The sequence below is a fragment of the Psammomys obesus genome, unplaced genomic scaffold, assembly GCF_907164565.1.
Source record: "Psammomys obesus unplaced genomic scaffold, mPsaObe1.curated_primary_1811, whole genome shotgun sequence".
Taxonomy (NCBI): Eukaryota; Metazoa; Chordata; class Mammalia; order Rodentia; family Muridae; genus Psammomys; species Psammomys obesus.
This window is the reverse complement of record NW_026590062.1, coordinates 17,351,719-17,374,898: the sequence shown is the minus strand read 5'-3', so window position 1 is coordinate 17,374,898 and position 23,180 is coordinate 17,351,719.

Genomic DNA, 23,180 nt, shown 5'->3' with positions numbered 1-23,180 from the left:
ACACACACACACACACACACACACACACACACACACACACACACACACCTAGTACTTCATGCCAGGGCAGAGACAGAGGCATGGTCAAGCTCACAGCATCCTATTTTCCTGAAGCCAAAAGGACAGAGACCCTTTTGGACTCTCCAGTGTCTAGGATGCCAGTTGCAGGTTGGGGAAACAGCTGTGGGGAGCAGAGAACTGTGCAACGCTGCCTCTGCCTTAGAAGGTCCCAGAGACGAGCAACTCAGAGGACTCTGAGCCATCAGAGCAACACTAAATGAAGATGTCCAGGAGGCGTCTCACCATGAGATTGGCCATCGGACTTGCCCTCTGTTGACCTTGGAGTGGCTGGGCTCTCTTCTGTAAATGACAGCCATCCACAAGGACAGCATCCATCCTTGTCTGCCACTCTCTGAAGTTTCCCCAGCTGCAACAGTCATTTGGCAAAACACGGTGGGAGCGCATATTGGGGTGTGTGTGTGTGTGTGTGTGTGTGTGTGTGTGTGTGTGTGTGTGTGTTGTGTATGTGTGTGGTCCCTCTGGGGAGGTAACATTTGAGCACACTTGGATGGACTAGGGTGGATAGATGAATAGATGAGTGGATGTATAGATGATGGTTGATGGGTGGGTGGCTGGCTGGATAGTGGATTGGAGGATGCTGAGAGGTAAATGATGAGTAGATGCATAGATTGGTAGCTAGCTGGATGGATGGGCAGGTGGACTGATGGATGGACCAGAGGCCACTGTCGAATCCACTCCACTGTCAGGAACCCTCAGAAGTTGTGCTTGTCTCCCTGATAGTCTCTCATGGCTGAATACCCATCCACCTTCTCTCGATAGCCCCCAGGCTTCCATGATACCGTGTCCCAGCAACTCACAGGAAAGAAGGGGCCCGGATATCCTGACCTCCAGAACCTGACTTGATAAGCCTCTCAGGACCCCTCACTTGGTAGAAGGCATACCCCCTTGCATAATTGCTTCATGCGCTTCTCATAACCACACAACCGTAGCAGGTGTGGAAGCATTGTGCCTGAGTGGCCTACAGCAGTCAGACCTGTGTGACGTCTACCTTCTGAGCAGTGGACTCTAACAGTACAGGAGTGAGCGACCACACATCACATCCTGCCCTCTACTCCAGGTAGGAGGACAGCAGCTGCCTCCATAGTTCAGGCCACAGGTGGGGACCTCACTGTCACCATCACCACCACAGCCATCATTGTCTGTTACCATCATCATTATAACTGTCACCACTACAACCCTCCTCATCGTCATCGCCATATTCATCATCACCACGATCACCTCCACCCTCCTACCCCCCACCCACCATCATCATCATGACTGTTACCACCATCGGCTCCTCCATCACAGGACCATAAGCTCAATGTGAACAAAACTTTGGGCTCTTGTCCCCTTTGGCCAGCCTCTAGAGCCAAGCCTGGCACAGTGCACACACATTCATTGGATGCATGTGGGAGCTAATGAGTGAATGAGAGGAGGCACAGTGTGCTTCTGCTGTGATGCCAACATGACAGGGGATTCACAGCCTCACTGCTGGGGCCCCGGCGGGGACACAGACAAAAGCTACCTTCTGCCCACTCTCAATGCTCTTCTTGCCTGGCCTCCTCTCCTGGAACCCTTCCCATCCCATGGGGGCTCTATGAAGCCTCATTGATTAAATGCCCAGGTTCACTAAGTGATGGATTTAGCATCAATACACGCTGCCCTGGGGGCAGACCTGGGCAGGAAGCTCTCTAAATAAAGACATCTAATGATGAGAGTGCGACCCGGGTGCAGGGAGTCATGGGAGGGAGCCACTGCTCCATTAGCCAGGACCAGAGCTGAACAGGAGGCCTCAGCTGCACAGGACTCCTGGGGCAGGCCAGCCTGGCTGAAGGGCTGCCTGCACTGCTGGGCATGAGTGACCCTTGCTCTTCAGCCTTCTAGCTGGCCTACTGGATCTTCAGAGAAGTCTGAGGCATCTGGGGGTAGCTGTTGGGCAGTGCCTGATATGAATCTGTATTTCATCACTTCCTGGATACACATGTCTGGAGAGGGACTTGAGGTTGCTGGCTCCCAGATCAAGAAAAATGAAAGAAACTGATCAAGAAGATCAAGAAACTGTTGCTTGTTTCCTGCTTTCAGTGATTTTCCACTTGGGAATGTCACTCAGAATCTTTTTCTGGATAATTTCATTCTTAATTAACTTCATGGATTTCCCATACCTCACCTGGAATCTGGAACCCGCTGCTCCTGTATCAACTTATCCAGCGTTTCCCTGATGAGCTGCCAGGGCTTGAATGGAGAGAAAATGACTGAGCAAAAACCCAGATGCTCTGGGCATCATCAGGGATGGCACTGGCCCCTCCCCAGCAGATTAACATAGATTTTAGTAGCGATCGTGGTTTCTAGCCCCTTTGCCCTTTGATGACTAGCACAAGGGACAGAGAAGGTAGAGAGGCCTGCCTTAGGTCACCCATCATGTCCCTGTGGTCTCAGAATTCCTGGCCCGCTTCTTCCCTACCCCAACCCCAGGTCCCCTTGCCTTCACCTCGCTGCTGGTCATTCTGGCAGAGAACTCCGCAGTGACCCCATTTGAAGACACTTGCGCTAACTCTGGGACTATTGTCCCTGCTACCCCTTGGCTCTTTCCCTGGGATCATAGTGGGTGTCCAGACCCATTGCCTCAGGAAAAGTCCTGTGCTATGGATAATGGTGCTACAGGGTTTGGTTTTCCCTTGTGGCATCTGGTTGGAGAACACGTGAGAAGTCTTAGTGGATTTGACTAAATCATCCAAAAGGGCTAAAACTGGCCAGTCTGACCCTGGGAAGGGTAGGCTGGGGAGGTCACAGTTGAGTAACCCTGGGAAGTAAAAGAGAAAGGAGAACCTTAGCATCAGAGGATCCTGCCCTCCCTAAAGGAGGAGCCCAGATCACATCCACCCTGTACTCGAGACCCACGCACCACCTCCAACCCTCTGACCCCACTCCACACCAGACCCTGAATTGAGGATGGAGGAGAATGGGCTCTGATACCTGGTAGTGTGGGCCTCTCTCCATGTGTGGTCCTGTTTTATGTCACAGTCATTCTCCAACTTATCTCTGGGAAAAGAAAAGTGACATGGAGAAGGAAGCTCCCTGGACAGAACAAAGGACGTGTGTGGCAGAGTATGCTGTCAGTGTCCCCGTGTGGTCATTTTTCTTGTCAGCCTACTCTTCAGATGCTGGCTGCTCCTCTCTGCTCTCTAATCTGGAGGCTGACACTGTGACTGACAACTGTGACTGGGATGCCCATCCTCCACCGAGTTTGCACAACAGATGTCCCAGTAACTGGGTGGTATAGGATGCAAAGTTGGCGGTTTCCCTAGGCCCTCCTAGAAGGATTTCCTCACGCCAGTGAGGGACGCTGCCCTCTCTGGGCTCCACGATGCTGTCCCTTGTCCCTGATGCGCAGGCTTAGCTAGGGGCTGTGCCCTGCTTTGATAGTCCCTAGGTCCCCATGTCCCTAATGGGCTCCTTATGCCTTCTTACAGCCCTGTGAACAATGGCCTCTTTATTCTTATTATTTTTGATCTCACTATATGGTGCTGAATGGTTTGGAATTGACTACATAAACCAGGCTTCAAGCTGGATTTCAGAGATCTGCCTGTTTGTGCCTCCGTACATTCTACGATTACAGTGGCAGGTGCCATTAGTGCCCAGCCAAATAATGTTCTTGAAACTTCTCTTGTGAGTTTCTGAGCTTGATTTTGCTTCCTACAGGACCCTAGTCTGTGCCCTAGAGTAACAAAGGGCCGATAAAGACTCTGAATCCATGGGGTGTCTCCAGTGCTGGTGATTGTGTCTGGGTAGGAATCCACTGAGATGACTCCCCAGTGCTTATTTGTAGAGAATGGGCAGGAATCCTCTGGGTGGCTCCCAGGACAAGTGAATGGAGAACTATGCCAAGCAACAATAGAAGGAACTCAGAACTTCGACAAATGGATGGAGGCCACTGTTACTCCATTCTACAGCCTCCTCTCTGCTCAGAGTACCTATCCCTTCCCTTCCTACCTGTGAATTCACTGTCTCCTGATGCTCAGACATAAGTTCTTCGAGATGAAGCTGAGAGGGGCAGGCTCTGGCAGAGACAGAGCTGCTCATGTCCTTCCTGGCATCTGACCTAGCTTGTCCTGGGTTTCCAGATCAGCGGGACATGGATTCCCATGGCATGTGGTACATTTGGGCATTTCTCAGGTCATGGGAAGAGGCCTGAACTCTTAGCCCTTCCCTCCTGTGCACCAAGCAGGGAGTGACGTGCCTACCAGAGAAAATGTGTCTCTGACCATGCAGGGTCCTTATGCTAGATGGCTCCTGGATTTCTTTTCCAGGTGGGAGAGGCTGTGTAGGCTAGCTCAGAAGTTCACTGCCTCTAGTGAAGTGCTCATGCCTCTAGGTTCTTCTGGTAATATTTATGGAATGACCACCGGGGAATTTATTAGTGACAGAGACAGTTATCATCACAGGTAATTTCATATTAGCTCCGAGCATTCAATGGCCTTGTAAAAGTCACAGCCGCTGTTAGCAGGACAGCGTCCTCACCTGCAGTGTGCTTGGAAAGGCAAAGCAGAGCCAGGCCTCTGGGCTGCCTGCAGCCTGTGTTCCCCCAGGTCACTAAATTACCTGGCTGGACAGGGATTCCAGGATGGAGTTATTAAGTGCAGACATGCTGACCTTGTTAAGTGGACTTCCTGTAAATTTGCCGTGGGGAAGTGACAAGGAAAAGGAAGCTGCATGCCTGGACACAAGTGCCCAAATGCTGAGGGTGCAGGTGAAGGCAGAGGCTGAATTGTCCTTGGTTTGGGGGACTTATAAATCAGGTGTGGACACACTGGTGTGCCTGTTCTTAGGTATGGCTTCCTCTTTCTGTGAGGAATGGAGACCCCAGGCTCACCTCTCTGGAGCAGAAATGGAAGCAGTGTGCTTTCAGGACTGGCCTGTGGATGCCCTGCTCCACTTTAGGCCTTCAGCAGTCAGCTCTGTCTACCCCTACAGCTAAAAAGCTCCAGTCTCGGAGTGGCAGTTGAGTTCTCAAGCTCAGTCTCTCCTGTCTCGTTAACTTCCCACTACAGAGAAGCAAACGAAGAAGAGGTGTCTCTGCTTTCAGAGGTGTCCCAGAGGGAGGGGGGAGATGGAGATAATAGTGCCATTCCAGAGATATCCCTTCCTCATCCCTATCCCCACCTCCAAACATATATTCACACGTTATTTCAGGGGATGGGATTCGAATCAGGTCTTGAAAGGAAGAAATCAGTCAGGCCAACTGGGAGGTGGGCGGGAGATAAGTACAGGGCAGAAGAGTGTGTCAGGGCCAAGTTTGAGGGGAGCAGGGCCAGGAGAAGGTGCTGGGAACCCAAAGCTTCCCCTGTGGCCCTGGACCAGGGTCAGGTGCTGAGAAAGTTCACTGCAACCAATAGGGAAGGGGAAGGAGAGGGAGAACCAATGCCTAGGGGCATCCTTTCTCCCTCAACTTCTAACCAGGGCCCTAAGATCTATCCCACACTGAACAAACTGGGCATGGTGATGCCTTTGACTCCAGCACTAGGTATATGGAGGATCAGAAATTCAAGGCTGTCCATGGCTTCTTAGCGAATTTGAGGCTATCTTAAACAAATGAGATTTGCCCATGAACAAATGAAAAAGAAAAAGGAGGCTGGTGAGGTGTAAGGTTGCCAAGAACCTTCAGATAGCGCAGCTCTGTTACACGGATGGCTTCTTCTAGAAAGCCGAAGCTGACTCTGTCTCTCCACAGTGAAGATCACACAGGTGGAAGGACTCCATACAAAGCCTGCATTCAGGAGGATCAGGAATCCTACCCCTCCTCATTGCAGGCCACAGTCAGGAGGAGTTGGTCTGTAAAGGCCCCAGGGAAGGATATGACTGAGCCTGGGACCTCACAGGTACACCCCACCACCCTGCTCCATGAACACATGTAACTGAAAAAGAAGTCCAATGTCCTGTTACTTCTCTTCCTCCTCCTCTTCTTCCTCCTCTTTCTCTTCTATGTTTCCAACACCTGGAAATGGTGCCCTCCCCAAGTCTGCAGAAGATGAGGCTGAGACCCGTGTCATGGTTGTCTGTGGCCTATTGTACCATTCACCCATTCACTGTGCCCAAAGAGCTCTGGCTGCCTGTGGGACAGGAAGCCTTCATCATCTTGGTTTGCACCTATGCTCGCCTGTGAACAGCTGATACCCCTGGTCTCTTAGCAGCTGCTGAGCAGGGATATCTTTAGCTCAGTTCAAGGATCCAGGAGCCCTTTCTGTACTCTGTGCCATGGTTGCAGGTGGAGGCTTTTGAGCAATGGGGAAGGAATGTTGAGAGTCCAAGTGGAGAGGCTCAGACGTCTAAGCCTTCAGAGAAGCCTCAGGCCTCAGCTTGCCCAAAGCCTATGCTTGTTCTTGGCCCAGCCCTAGGGTCTCGGATTCCAGGATCCAGGGGTTGGGGCTTCAATTCTTCCCCACACAGCCAGTGAGGACACAGTGATTTGTAGCAATCAGTGGCACAGAAGGCAGCAAAATGATGGTGCAAGATTCCTTTCACCTTGGCTGGTCCCTATGAGCTATGGAAATGGTGGACATCCAGGGCTGCTGCTGCTGTAGGGTACTCTGTCCCTGCTCTGAGTACAGGGGGGAGTTGTGGGAGATTCTTTGGAGAGGCAGCAAGGAGTCTTCAGACTCTTATGGGAGGCGAGTAAGTGGAGGAGGGCCCAGGAAGGTCCACGGGGCAGAGAGGCAGCAGGAGGCTAAGGAGGCAGAGGGGGAGGGGTTTGGTTCATCCCATGTTCCTGGTGAGCTCTGTCACATGGACCAGGTATGGTCTTCCTCCCAGGCCTCAGACTGCCCCTGGACACATTCCATGCAGGCAAATCCAACTGTCTCTATCTCCAAGGGACGCTGTGCTTAGGTCAGGGCTGTTTCATGCAGTGTTTGTGGAAGAGAGAGGAAAACAGAGGGTAGACCCCGGTTAGTCAGAGGAAGGGGGTTGGGCTCTCCTGGTTGGGCCAGCAGTTTCCTGCTTGGAGTCACCCCTCCTCCCCATCAGGATGGGAGCCCGTCTGTAGTATGAGTCTTGGACCACTTAGGGACTCTGGTAATCCAGGCAGGGACCTGGGACCCTCAGGTCAGCAGAGCCTTATGCCCAGGAACATGCGCTTTTGGAATAAAAGCTACTTACCATCTCCCAGCTTCCAGTGCACCCCCTGAAGTGAGAAGTCCACAGGCTGCCACCTCTCTGGTGGTGCTCTGACCTCTTGGCTCCTGCTGGTACTGTGGTGAGTCTCTTGCCCTAGTATCTACATGTGCTAGTATCTACATGTAATCCCATGGGGTTCAGCCCTGCCACCACCCTTCTCAAGGAAGAAAGGCTGGCTGGCCATCTGTCCCTTTAAAGATGTGACCTATGTCACGTACCAGTATTGCTGAATCATCAGACATTGGTTATAAACGTGATTTGCCACGAGGTTCCTGAATATTTAGGAGAACATTAAGTGCAAGCATCTTATGAAAAAAAAAAATTTCTTTTACCATTAAATAAAAAAGAATGCCGGAACTGTTAACATAAAGGGTATTTCCTAGCAAGTGAGTCAGGCAATTTAAATAATGTAGGAGGCAGCCCTGAATCCAAGCTGGTGACATCTGTGCCTCAGGACAACACTCAAAGACATACAGGTTATTTATTCCTTTAATTCCCCTGAAATGTGGCTATAAATCCGTATTACAAGATTTTAATGAATATTCATTTCTAAAGTAAAATATGTAGCTGCTCTAGTTTTTTTAATGAAAGGTGGGGGCGGGGCGGGATACAGACACTGCAGACCTGGATTCTGGAGCAACCCAAGTACCCATGGGGCACTGAGGCAGACTTGTTTTCCAGGAGACTGTAGGGGGTTCTAGACAGGCACAGCACTTTACAGTGTTCTGAGTGTCTTCCTGCTAATGCATACATTCGCTCATACTCATATGTGTGGTAGGATATCACACCTCACACACACACACACACACACACACACACACACACACACACACAAAGTCCTGGCATCCCTTGATCCACTGATCCCCAGGGATCAGCTGCTTAGTCTGGTGGCTCTTGCTCATCTAGGTGGGCTGGGAACCGCTGTCACCCTTCCATGATATCTCTTTCTGCCTGAAAACACACCTTTGCAAGTAAGCTGTGAATGCTCCCAGAAAGGATTGTGGTAACCTAGGCTGTGTGCAAATTGTCCTGTTTGGGATCAGGCACTGGTCTAGACTTAGGTCACTGTGGGTGACTGGGGAGGTGTGTGAAGCAGGAGAAGGTTGACACCTGGGGTGTGGGACACAAGCTTGGGAGGGAGTTTTTCTCTGTGGACTACCATACCCTCTGCTCTGCGGTCTTTGGGCATGGAAGGGGCAAGGGCAAGGCCAGCCTCTCCTGTTCCCTCTTAGACTCTCTCTCCTGGTCACCTAACATTCTGCACAGCATGAGGGGCTCAGGACCTTGGGCAGGGAGTGCCGAGTAGCTGGGTGCTTATTCCTTTATTAAATAAAAACTGAGATGAGGGAGCTGGAGAGATGGCTCAGGGGTTAAGAGCACTTGTTGCTCTTCCAGAGGACCTGAGTTCAATTCCCAACATCTACTTGGCTCACAACCATCTATAATGTGATCTGATGCCCCCTTCTGGCATGCAAGTGTACATGCAAATAGATCACTCATAGAAAACAAACAAATGTATGTTTTTTTAACTGAGTTAATTTAAGAAAAAATAATTTATAAGTACTACCAGAGACAGTCACATTGTGTCCAGCCCACAAAGAGCAGAGGTCAGCCTGACCTTGAAGATGGTGGGGACAGGGGAGACCCTTGTTGTGTTGGTCAATACATTCCTAATTAGTCCAGGATGCCCCATGAGTCCATTTCCTCCTTCAGCCCAGTTCTTTCTCCAGGTTCTGCTCTGGTGCTCCTCCCCACCATCATTCACGATCCAGGTCTTTCTTAACCAGCATTTTGTTAGTGTTTCTTTTCTCTTCATCTTCTTCCCCAAGAGGACATGTCCTATGTTGCGATAAAACAGATACCAACTTCTTCCAACCAGGATCGGAAGGAGGGGGATGAGCATGAGTCCTACATACGTATCTTCCTGTTGCAGGTCACAGAGACACTGGGCTAGTGACAGGAAGATGCACCTGTGACAGAAGTTCCTCACTGTACCAGGATCCACATCTGCATTCCCAAGCAAGAGCTGTCTGATATCTGATATACAAGCATGGCTCGGCCCCTCCTGCCCCGCCCACCCATGGCAACTCTTTCCCAGAGACCCAATGGCTGTAGGGCTGACCTCATGTGGCCAGTCCAACCAGCAGAGAGTGTGCTGTGGCAGAGCTTAGAGCTTGCTGGTGCCCAAGAAGGGGGATCTTAGACCCAGGCAGTCACTCCCCTTCATTTGCCCTTGGGTTGTTTGTGTTTTTTGGCTCTTTCGTATTGCTCAATTTTCTTTCCTTTGTTCACAAAGAATCAGTCCACTGGAAAAGCCAATTAAAACAAGGAGAGATTAAAAGGGAGGCTTCAGAAAGAGACAGTCACTACTGCACGCATTTAAACAGCACTGGGAATAAACAGCTTGGAATCTACTCACATTAAAATTAAGCAAATATTTTACATTCTGCACTTGGCCAGATTTGGTGTCGTTCCTATGGAAACGAGCATCACTTGTGCTACAGATAGTCCCTCCCAGGTCCACTGGCCTTTGTGTCTAGCTAGGGATCTTTTCCTAGTCCCAAGGACTGACCAATCGGTTAAGTCTGGGGTGGGAATGCCTTGCCTGGTACAGCATCCTCTTAAGTCCTGTTCTGTGGGTTTATGAAACTTGGTCTCGGGACTGTGAGAGCACACAGTCTGTGGGAACAGAGGAGAGTGAGCATCCTCAAATCCAGGCTATGTGGGTCTTGACCATGATCAGCCTCTGGGAGGAAGCAGGGCCCTGCCCCAGTTCCCACTCAACCACAAGAAATGCCCCGAGGTGCACAGGACAGCGACAAGGAATGCTATTTAGGAGCAGGGACCAGAAAGAAACATCCAAATAAATTCCATCTCTGGACAGTCAACAAGCCTCATTAATTTCTCTGAAGCTCCAGTTGGGTTCTGTGGCTGAAAAGAGAGAGAGAGAGAGAGAGAGAGAGAGAGAGAGAGAGAGAGACAGACAGACAGACAGACAGAGACAGAGAGAGAAGAGAAACTAGAGCCAGGAATGGGGCAGCCTTCAAAAGACTATGGTAGTGAGACAGTGGCAGGAACCAGCCCTGGCTGCTCTGCATATGATGTGTTCCCCACAAAGACTCATGCTGAAGGCTTGGTGCCCAAATAACGGGTCCAGTCATTGAGAGGTAATGATCAGAAGATCTCTGAGCTAATCAATAGATTGATGCATTGTTGTGTTTATAATAGAATGTGTTAGGAGGTGTAGACCTAATAGAGAGTGAACATGGTTGGAGGAAGTAGGGCCATGTTCTCAGGGGTTCTAACTTGTCTTGAGACCCTCCTTTACTGCTTCCTAGATGCTCCACCACACCCTTCCACCATGATGTTCTGGACCAACAGGCCCACTGTAACAGGGCCAAGCAGCCTGGTCATTTGAAACCTCTGAAATGTCATCTTGGGATTTGGTCACCACGATGAAAAGCTGATACATTCAACGCGGTGCCACAGCACAGCTTACTTGTAGGGCAGCAGGATCTGCCTGGCCGAAGTTAGGCAGCACTCAATGAGATCTCCAGGGGAAGCTGCTATATTGAGGTGAAGTCTTGTCTGCTGGGCTGGACTGAAACATCTAATGGAGGAGTCAGTTCCCACGGGAGGTCACCCGCCTGAAGGGGTGACCCATCTCTGCCTGCAGCCCGCCACCTGGGACTTCTGAGGTCACTCATGGCATGTCCCCTGCATCAGCAATATTGAACACCTTCTCCACTGCTTCAGAGTCCTCGGGATAAAGAGCGATCTCTGCAGAATTTGAAGGTAACCCCTGGGAAGTCTATGCAAAAGTGTAGACTGCAGATGTGGGGCAGAGCCAGATCTAGGCCTATTCTCTTAGCTTTTGGCCTTGAGCCCAGGGAAACCAAACCCCTCAGAGTAAGCCTGAGGCAGTAGATCTCAGTGCTGGGACTCTGCCTCTCAGAGGAGCTGTAGCTGAAGCAGGGCTCTCACTGTGTCCTCCCGTCGAGGCTTACTTATTTATTTTTTTAAGAATAGCATGTCTTGGGCAGGGGGCTTTCCTGGGGAAGCAGAAACGTTGATCCCCTCAAGCTGGAGTTATAGGCTGTTTTGACCACCTGAGGTCAAAGGCTGAGAACCAATCAGGTCTTCTGCAAGAGCAGCAAGTGCTCTTGTCCTCTGAGGCATCTCTCCAGCCCTACACTTTAGCTGTGTCCTCGTTTCTTACAGTTGTGCTTTAGGGGACATTTCAGCACACCACCATGCATTTACTGAGTACTAATTGTGTTGCACACTCACCTAGGCTTTCTCAGTCTTCTGATGGAGCCTGCTCCATCCCACCCCTGTTTTGGCCACCTCTCAGCTATTGGCCCTGGAGCCTCATTTCTGTTTTCTCTATGGGAAGTTCTCAAGCCCCACCCTAGCAACTATTTAATGACACCATTGTTCATGCTCGAAACATGAGAATGCCAATCTCAAATGCCATCAGATTTTCTCTACTTAACGTAGTTTACTTCCGAGGCAAAATTCCAAATTCCTGGGAGGAATTTACTTTGGCTCACAGTTTCAGAGAGTCTCAGTCCATCGCAGCATGGAGGCAGTGTATGGTGGAGCTTCCTCACAGCACAGTAGATCAGGAGTCAGACAGAACAGGCAGGAACCCAGAGCCACCACCAGTAACCCACTTCCTTCATCTGAGCCCCATCTTCCGGAGATTTCACACCCTCCCAAAAGAGCATCACCAGCTGGGAAACAAGCACTCAAAACAGAAGCCTGAGGGGGCATCTCAGATACAAATCCCAGCACCAACATTCCTGCCTCTGACTATCTCCCCTCTCTCCCTGACCCAAGCCACCGGCCCCTCTCACTTAAACAACTATGAGGAGCCCTGCTATTTTTTTTCTCCAAACTACCACTGGTAAAGTGGCCACTGTGTGGGTCTCAGCTATTTGAGAAGTGTGAAGGGGCCCGATGTCAACACAATGAAAAAAAAAAAAAAAGCTATCAGTCTGCTTTGGGTGTGTTGATAAACATTTTTAGGCATACATAAGTTATTTTTCCAGTATCTGTGTTTCTAGGTACTCACTAGAGAACTACTCAAAAGTAACAAAAACTGCATTAACACTTGACACTCACTTAGTCTGAGATGGCCCTGTCCGAAAATACTTGACAACTGCTTGATGCACATCAGTTTACTCTTCATAAAGGCTGGAATGAAGGATGCTGTCTTAGTATTTATTCATCTGCAAACTTTGCTTTTCTCTTTTGCAGACAGGTTCTTGCTGTAATGGTGTAAGTTGGCCTCAAATTCATGAGCCTGTCTGCCTCTGCTCCCTGGATGCTGGAATATCCAACATAGACCTGGTTTCCGCAACTTTTACAGAACTGATTTCATTTAAAAGGAGAAAAACCCAAGAGGAGGAGAAGAGTGGCGGGGAGGCGGGGGGGGGGGAGACATAGCCTGGGCCACCCGATGAGAAGGCCCCCTCCTATGTGCTCATTAAGATGCCTTTAAGATTAAAGAAGATGAGATTGAGAGCAGGACTTAAGATGGACATTTGTATTGGGATGGTCAAATGTGTCTGGTTCCTGCTAGGCCCTCTGTGGTTCTCTGAAGGGGGTCAGCAGCCTGACCTTCTTGCTTGACCACCCAGGACAAGGTTCTCTTTCCTCATAGCCCAGTACCTACACACCTGCCTTGATGGTGAGAACCTTCCCCTGGGTCTGTTGTGGTGGTGAGTGACCTTCAGATTGAAGAGGGACAGTGCTGCCAGAAAGCAAATCTTTTAGAATGCTCCACACAGCCAAATTTGATGCATGTGTATACGGGTTACTGACCCCAGGCTTGAGAGTCAGTATTTCTACAGTTGGTGGGTCTAAGGGTCCCCAGTATATCAGGCAGGCCAGGGATTGGTACTTTGAAATGATCGCTCTTAAGCAGCAAACGGAGAGCCTTCTGGGCACTTGTTGAAATAGAATCTAGTCTGGTAATGGGTGCAGTCGGGACCTGCCTTTTAAAGTGCCAGGTCAGGAGTGGAAAAATGACCGAAGCAAAGTGCATGAGGGGTAAGCATGAGAACCTGAGCTTAGTGGCCAGAACCCGAATGAAAAGGCCTAGAATGGCGGCACACACTTGTGCCAGATCTGAGGAATCAGAGACAGGAGGAGTCCTGGGGCTTATGTAGCCTAACCAATGTAGCCTAACCAGGTAGGTCTGGTCCAGTGAGAGACACTGTCTCAACCAAACAAGGGGATTGGCAGCTGAGGAACAGTTAAGGCTGTTGTACACGTGTGTACCCACCTACACACACATACGAACCCACAAGGTGCCAGGTTATTCTCAGTGATCAAACACAGCTCTCCAGATAAAACGGCAAGTTTTACAACATGCTCCGTGCCAGGGAGGAGCATGCCAGGCTGATGGCCTCAGAGGGCAGGTACCCAAAGTCTAGTGGTCTGGGTGCTTCTGAGTACAGAGCTGTGTGCCCGGAAAAAAAGATGTATTGCATAGAGAGCTTTCAGTCATATCTACAGTCTTCCTGTCCTTCATTTATGGAAACCCTTCTGCTCCTGGAGTCAGCCACTCTTAGGAGACTTCAGATGTCCGTTAGCGATAACTACGCACAGTCTTGTTCATCGGACATGTATGCATAGCTCCTGTTCCCTCAAACACACACACACACACACGCACGCACGCACGCACACCCTTCCCTGCTGAGCTGGACCGGCGTCCTATTTCCAACCCCCTTGCATCAGTTGCTTTTCCCGTTGCTGTGACAGAATGCACAGATGCAGTGTAAGGAAAGGAGGGTTTATTTCGGCTCGGGCTCCACCGTGGTGGGGAAGGCACTGCAGCAGATGTGAGGCGGCTGGTCACCCAGCACCCTCAGTCAGGAAGCCCAGGGAGATGAACACTGGTGCCTAACTTGCTTTCTCCTTCTCATTTAGTCCAGAACCTCACCCCATTGGGTGGTGCTGCCTACCTAAGTGTGTATCCTCCCTCCTCCATTAAACCCCTCTGAGAAGACCCGCATAGCCACACCCCAGTATGTGTTTCCTAGGTGATTTCAAAGCCAGCCAAGTTGACAACGAGGATGAACCATCAACCCCTTTCTCTTCTTTCTGGTCACTTCCCACTTTGCTTTAACGGCATATTGGATCACCACCGCATGTATAGAGGACAATCTTATTCTGCTTAAAGTCCCCAGATATTTTATTACAAAGACATGACATATACATGGACTTCAGCTTATTTCTCCTTTGGGCCAGCAGTGAGCAGTGAACATCCACGCATCTGTCTTTCTTGTGTGCTTCACTAGCTACATCACCAGGATAAACTACTTAAAGGAAAACTACTGTCTAACTGAGTTACACGTGCGCTGTATTTCTAAGGCATTATTATATCTCTGAAAAAGGCTCTTTGTAAATACTATAAGTTATGGACTCAACCAACCATGAGTTGAAATTTTTCAGAAGAGAATGTTGTGTCTTCACCAAAATGTGTGCAGGCATTTCTCTTGTCATCATTACCTAAACAGTACAAGACAGTAAGTAATTACATCTTTTGTGGTATTTGTTCCGTTAGACATCTAGGGATGAGTTAAGATCCACACAGGCCGTAGGCAAGTACGATGCTGCTCGACGGAAGGAAGTTGAGAATCAGTACGTTTGTTGTCACAGAGGGTCTGGCAGCCGTCCCCCGTGGACACTGAGAGACGACTGCTTACACAGCTCCTGTGAAGCCATCCTGAGTTTGAGCAGACCAATATCGGATGGACAAAGTGTTCCTCAAATAGCATATCAAAACCTTGGCAGGTTGATTTTTGCAAAAGTTGACATGCTGACTTTAAAAGGCACATGGCTATGTGAACGGAGGAAGAATGACAAGGATGGCTGACCAGCAGCGTTGGAGGACTTTGCTGTCAGACATCTGCAATAAAGTCATGATCCCCAGCCGTGTAATGAAACAGTCTGAGAGCAAACACACAGAGAGACCGCACATGTACACACAGACACACAGTCATCACAGTCAGCACACAAGCACATAAAATGCCCATATACCACACAGAAAGCACACATCCTACATATAAGCACACAAATACCACATATACTAGTACATGCACACACACCATGCATAAACATACAAGCATATACCACACAAAAGCACTCATACACAGCATGCATAACACACAAAAATGCATGCAATGGCACACGGAGTTCATGGAGAATTGCGCTGCAGATTATGGGGCCCTTTCCCTTCCCAGTCTTCAGGAGAGAGAACAGATCTTTGAATATGTCTTATCCCTGACCCTTAATTATTTTAAGGTAAAGCTTTGGTCTAAATGTGAAAGAGAGTTTAGAGGACGATAGGGGGTGGTAACTTCATGGCTTTGGGGCAAGGGGAGACTTGAAACGGAAAACAAATCTATAAAGCGTAGCAATGGCTAGATTAGGAATACTTGAAAGAAATGCTGATCACTTGAAACATTTTAGAGTGAAAATACAAGCTACCCAGAGGGAAGAGTTCTTCCCAGCACGTCTAATGGGTGAAGGACTGATTTTCAGAACACAGACAAAGCACCCATAACCCAGCGAGACACAGACAACACAGTGGGACATGAACCGAGAGGTCTCCTAATGGGAGGCACCTGTACGTCAGCCCTGTCATTTCGGTCTCTCTCTCCCCCCACTTTTCACTCTTCACCCGATCCAAGAGACCAATGCCTTTGGGCATTATCTGTTTGTATTTTGAGACACAATGCATACAGGTGTAATTTTATGACATCAACCAATGAGAAGAGTGGGAGGAAGGGTAGGTGTTTCAGAGCCGAGTTCTTGTGTGTTATTAAAGTTAAGCTGGTCTAAATCTAAATTAGAGTGTAATAGCCTTAGGCCATTACATGTAATCCCCATGGTAACCACAAAGAAAAGAGCCATAGAACGCACACAAAAGGAAATGAGATAGGAATTTACACATTTCATGACAAAATAAAATAAATGCAACACAAAGGAAGATGGTAACTAGGAAAATGAAAGAAGCTGGAAGGCAGAGCAGACACGTCTCTGAAATGACAAAAGGGATTTCTTCCTATCAGCAGACTTCCAAAGGAAAGGAAGTTCACCTGCTACAGCTGACAGGGGCCAGTGCTTAAACAACTCAGATGCAAACATCCCCCATTGCACTCCTGCGGGTCCCAACCCCAGCCATGCCATGAGTGTGCCCAGATTCTCTGGGAGGCCTTCACGTGACTGAAGTCCTGACCCAACCTCCTCCATCCCATCCAAGACAACAGGAACGCTGGGTGATGCACATCCTGGCTTGGTGCCATTGTCCCCTGGTCTTCTTCATCTCCAGGTGACTGCACTGGGCTTCTCCATACGAACTAGCTTTGGTCAGCTTTGATTTTCCAGTACACAAAGACTGGAGTTTATCTCTTGACTCAGGAGTTTCCTAAGCCCATGGTGCCCAGGCCCATAGGAAAAACACAAGATGAGAGTCTCTTCCGGAACTTTCCTCAGAGCCCAGGAGGATGTTCTCTACCTCTTCAGGGATGTCTTACTCACTTCGGAAGCCCACGTGGGCTTTGGACCACTGTGACTTAACAGCCGAGGACTATGGGATGCCATGGTCCACCCACCACTCCTGATGAGACACATGGCCACTACTCACAATCTATCATCCCTATTGCGTAAGGCCACCCCGTCCTACTCCAGGGATCCTAATGTTTTCCACTGAGAGCACTCTGAGAACCTGCTATCCAGTTTCGCCATCAGGGCACAAAGTCACTATATGAGAAAAGTTGGGAGGCTGGAAGGGAGACCTGCGTGGAGGCTTGGCTACAGGCTGAAGGTTTTCCATCTAGCTGGTTCAGGCCCCCCGCCCCACCTCTCTCTCAAGTCCAGGACCAGATTTGGTTTTGTTTTTTTTCACAGAATCAAAACCATTCATAGGGCCAGCCTGAGGCCCTGCAAGTTGACACCTGCTGAAACTCTTTATGGAGTGTGTGGACATACACCTTCCCTGAAAGCCCCGTTTCCCACATTGCTCAGCTGGGTAGACAGGAACCTGGCCCAGAGCTGAGAGGGCAGCTGAGGACATCATCCTCACGCCGTGGGTTAGGCTGTGTTGGGGATGGCTAGGGGCAGTGCTGCTTGCTGGTCACGATTTCAGACGTGTGCGACTCCGGAGCTTCCCTCCAAAAGAGAAAGCCACAAAGTCATTCTTTCAGAACGGCTCAGTGAGAAAAATCACTGCCTCAGGCACCTCTGGGGCTCTGAGGCGGACTGGAGCCTCAGGGTAAGTGACCAGACTCAAGAAGAACTTGGCAGAAACAGTGAAGCAGAGACTTCTATGTGTTTGGAGCCTGGGAATGGGGGGAAATCAACCCCGAGTCGGGATGTATACCAGCTCTGCAAATCCACACGGGGCCTGGGGCAGCCCAGGAGGACACACTAGACTAAGCAAATACCTTTCCCCGAGTTGGGGATTCACCTTGCGGGCTGTGCAAGGTGTTCTGGTATATGTGGCCCTAAACACCATAGGAGGACCATGACCTGTGACTGCCCTCTACCCAGTGGTCACCTGGCACACCAGCACAGTCTGAGGATTAAGGGTGGAGAGTGTTGGCTTCTGAGAAGGTTTGTGAAACTGCTTTGCCCAAGGAAACAACCCTTGGTGGGAGTCCCCTGTCCAGTATCATCTACTTCTGGGACTCCCATATGGCTTAGGTTGGAGCTGTTTCTATTGTCTTATTGTCCCAGGACTACCCTGTATCTGGCCTCTACTTGACCTTAAGGAGACCTTCAAGGAGGACTGAGGGATGCCCCCCAACCCCCTCAGTTCTGTCCTCTCACATCCTGGTAATCCCTGGCCATTCTCCCTAGCCCCACCCTTTTATAAGGAGTCCAAGATCCTCCCTCCACATTGAGTCTCTGAGGGGAGGTCTTCTTCCACTCCATCCAATGGCATGGTGGACACTGGTGGCTTAACTTTTTGTCGGTGCTTTGCCTGCCATATTCAGGGCATGTGCCTGTCACGGGGAATCAGAGACTAGGAAAATGGCACTTTGTCACCTCTTCAGCAGGGACCGGCTTTTGGAACCCCATCAACCGCCACCAGGCACTGGGCAAATAAATGGCTGAAAACAAGGATCGCCTGTGGGCTCCTCTTTGAGGGCTGCAGCCCAGCTGGGCTGATTCATCATGTCTGCAGAGCTTCCCCCCCCCCACCCCCCCCCCCCAAACCTACCTTCTCTGTTTTTATGCTTGGATACTGTGACTGGATCTGTTTCCATACTTAGCCTGGGGTGGGACCACAGAGAGCACATCTGGTTACCTGCAGGCTGAGTGTTGAGCCTGGGCTTGGCTTTTTATGGGGGCAGAGGTGGGGGCAGTCATCAGACCAGAGTCTCTCTAGTGCTTCCCTGCCCATTCTGTGTGGGCAGAGAATAACAGTGTGGCCTATCAGCCATGCTGTTTGATTTGACCTAGAGGTTTGGATAATTGAAGAGGTGGGAGTAGCTCAGCCAACAGCGGTGAAGGCCAGACCCAGGATGGAGGGTAGAAAGAATTCTGCTCAGAGGGGGCAGTGAGAAAGACTGGAATCGCTTCCGGTGCCACTTCAAACCCTAGCACATCCTCCCGAGCAATGGGGGAAGGGAGCAAGTAGATGAAATTTAACCAACTGAGAGGTCCTGGGGAATGCACAGATGGTGCCGGGGTGTCTGTGGGGTCATAGGAGGCTTCTGTGAACCTGTAAGCATTACCTTTGATTTCCTGTGGAGGCTGACCCCTCTCCAGAGCTAAGGTGAGACAACAGATCGGCACTCACTATTTACCTGGAGATCCAGGGTAGGGGTGGGGGAGATGAGTGCTCCTCCCAGCTGCCACTCATCATGGTGAATCCACATAGCTAGTCTTGGAAGGACTCTACCCAGATGCAAAGGCCCTGGCAAAAAGAATGCTGTACGACTGAGGTATGGGGGTTCCTCACTTATATGCTTTGGAATTCCTGGGTGCCACTGTTACCTGCATCCAGCTGAGAAAATGAGGGAATTGGGTCCTAGGTGTGGGAAGGATGGGTGTCACTCAGGCCCCATGGAGCAGATGTGGTGGCTGCTGGCCCCTGTGTGTTTTAAGGCAGGTAGGTAGATGATGGTGGGCTCTGTTGCATTAGTCAAGGGGTCCTGTGAGGTGGGCCCATTTCTTCTCTCTCTGACTTCTGAAGGGACATGGGTTCCATGCTTCCCTGGGCCCAGTGCTACTGTGAAGGATAGGGCGTGACCTTTCTGGGCATGATTCCTGGCTACCCTGTGGTTCTATGGAGCCCGGTGATGCAGGACCTCACAGCCAGCCTTCGTCCACTACGGTGTCAGCGTCCAGAGGGACAAAAGTTGATGTTTACATTTCCTGGGTTCAATATTGGCAGCCAGTGGTGGGCAGCAGGGTACAAAATCTTGCCCCGGCAGCAGTCCTGAAAATGGCTGCTTACACTGTGTGCCCAGGGCTTCCTGTCTCTGCCCAGGGACCCCGCCCAACCACCACTCATGATGTTCTGGGCTATCACCTATGTATCCTCTCTGTGCCCTGGGAAGTCACCCAGTGTCAGACACCAGGGACCCATCCTTCTATCTTTCTTCCCGGAAGGCCCCTTTGCCAGTGATGACTTCCCACATTCTCCTTATGCTCTCCTCCTCTCCCCTTCTCTCCTCTACCTTCCCCTCCTCTCTTCTTCCCTCTTCTCCTCTCCTCCCTTCTCCCTCCCACCTCTCTCCTTTCTTCTCCTCTCATTTTACCTCTCCTCGACTGATTTTTAAAAGATTTATTTGTTTATGTGAATGCATGCCTGAGTGTGTTTATGTGTCCCATGTGTATGCAGATGTGCCCGTGGATGCCAGAAAAGGGCATTGGAACCGGAGTTATAGGCAGCTTTGAAATGCTATGTGGGTGCTGGGAACCGAACCTGGATCCTCTGCAAGGGCAGACAATGCTCTTAACCACTGAGCCAAGTAGGCTAGGCTGGCTGGCCAGTAAGTCCCAGGAATCTACTTTGTCCATCTCCCCAGAGCTGAGTTACAAACATACATCACCACACCCATTTTGTTTGTTTGTTTTAACATATATTGGAAGAACCAAACGCAGGTCTTTGTGCTTGGAAGACAAACAGTGTGCTCACTAGGCCATGCCCTCAGCTCCCAGGGAAAGACTTTTGCCCAGGATTTGAGAATCATTGTGAGAATGAGGCAGGAGTGAACTGCCTTGTTTTAGGAGACGTGAGAAAATCCTGTGTTGGAGGAGTTCTTCTCTAGGCCTCTCCTGCAACCCTGATGGCAGTGACAAGATTTCTGACCCTCTCTTTCAACACATGCACCCTTTCTCTGATGGGCTGACCTCCTGCCCCTGAGATGATGGGCAGGCCCTCATCGCGAGACCTGCCGCTTCGCTAAGTTACATTCTTGTACCAGAAGTCTTCCATTCAGAAGGCAGCCCCTTCTAATTGCTCATTTTGGGGTCCGGTCAAGTATTTTCAAAGGCAAGAGGTTGTGGATATGATGTTAATGGAAAAATTATATTTGGCATTTCTGTTCTCTTCCCACCAAAAGCCCCAGGTCTTGTTTCTTATTAGATTTCTTCTGGCAGATTTACTTTTGCATTTCCTCTTTATTACAGGGCTTAGGGGAGCCAGAGGTGCTGGAGGGGGCAGAGACTGCTATTTATGATACACAGCTCTCTACACAGGGCAGGCTGGGGACGTGCAGGAGCTTGCGGGTGGTGTGGGAAGGGAGCCAGTGATCTTTCTGATGGATCTTCACCCTGTATCCCTGGCGGTGGGGACAGTTCTGGGGTGGGTGGGACAAGCAGGGTCCAGCGAGGCTAAAACAACTTTGGGTTGTTAAAGGGCAAGAGGGCACCTGAATTCCCAGAAGGGTGCTGGTGGCCACTGCCAGCCTCACGGGCCACACTTTGTGTAAAGCTCATTGGCTTTGCTGCAAGCACTTGCAGTTAAGGAGAAAGACAAATCAAAGAACGGGAAGATACGTCCTGTAGAAGAGAAAGTTGACAAAGTCGCCTTCAGCATGCCTCGCCCCTAGGCTTTCATTTGCTTTTCATGTATTAACACTCTACTCGTATTGAGAAGGAAAACTGGCTGTGAGGTACGAAAAGGCTCTCTTTTTAATTATTTCACATTTACCCTAGGCACTTTCTCAAGGGATTTGGGCCTGTGGTAGTTTTCAGAAGGTAGCATTAAAAACAAAAACAAAACAAAACAAAAAAAACAACTTTATTTATTCTTTGTCAATTCTATACGTGTATACATTGCTCACACCCACCTTTACTCCTTTTTATTTTATTTTTGTCCAATTGTTAGTCTCTGCGTCAACTGCTGCCCATTGCAGAAAGAAATTTCTCTAAGGCTGAAGGCAGTATTAATCTGTGGGTACAAACAAATATTTAGAAGGCAGTTTGACAAGGTGCTCGCTTAGCAAAGCAGCAATAGCAGCTTCCCTGCTAGGGCCTATGACCTCCACGTTCAGGAACTTTCGAATAATTTTACAACAACAGACCTGGATTCCTTCTTGTAGAGCAGGCCTCGGATCCAACCAGAGAGGGGCTGTTCAGCCCCACAACCTTCATGCCACTATTGAACCACAGCACATACATAGAACACGGTAGTTTTCACAGAAGGAGCACACCTACCCCGTGAAGCCAGGCTCTCTTTCAAAAATTGCCAAATTTTATTGTAGAGTGTTATAGAAATGATTTTATAAAGATAGAGTACCGGGGCTGTAGTCACCTAAGGACTGACCTACAAGGTTGTGAGGTTATGGTGGAAGAGGAGGTGAGTGGTAACGGGAAACAGCATCTTGGGAAGGCAGAACAGCATCGCAGTGGGCCTATAGTGAGGCAGGGGATGAAGCGCACAGAGCAAGACTCTGTTAGGGTATACGTGGGAAATGAGAGGTCACCAAGGGGAACCAGATAAAAAGACGATTCTCTCCTGTCTCTCTCCTGCCCAGCTACCTTCCGATTTGTTCCATTTCTGAGAGATTGCTATGGTTGAGATTGAGTTTGTAGCCTAAAGCACTGTACACATTTATCACGCATAGGGTTAATAAAAAGAAATGGAGTGTGTATGTGCTTGCTTGTGTATGTGTGTGTCTGTCCTCAGATCAGGAAAACATTTTAAACGCACACAAAGGTAGAAGGCGGGTACAACCCTTACACCCCCACCACTTGACATCAACCACCACAGACCCGTGCCTCCCTCAGGGATAGACTCTGGAGGTAATCACTAATGAAAATAACAGTGGATTTTAAAAACAAACTGTTGAAGTCCCTAATTTCTCCACTCCTCCTGAAATTGCTTGCTCAAGACCTATTTAGAATGGTTATCCCTCATCCCCCAGGGGTATGGATCTGCAGGAAATGCAATCCATATAGCAGAAGGATAGGTGTTCTAGTTTCATTTATGTTGCTATGATTTAAAAAACACTTAGGGGAGAACAGGGTTTATTTCTGCTTACAATTCCAGGGTATCGTCACTTGCCTCCGTTTATGCATTCTTATACACCCATTGCCTAGGGAATGGGGCCGCCCACAGTGGACTGGCTCTTCCCACATCAATTAACTTAATTACGACAATGCCCACAGACACATTTTACAGGTTGACCCAATGTAGACAGTTTTTTTGAAACTGTTGTGTCAAGTTAATAACTTGACAAGGTTATGTCAAGTTAATAATTAAAGCTAGTCATCACAGCAGGATAAATGATGCTCTCCTTCATGTGTTCAACTAGCAGAGTGACGAGTCAATACTCTATCCTCCTTTGGGAGTGGACCTGTGGTGTGTGTGTGTGTGTGTGTGTGTGTACTGTCTCTCTTTTCTACTTACATAGATATCACTTTACTAAGAGCTTTCTTTATTGAACTGAAGTTCAAATAACATGGAAGTAAGCACT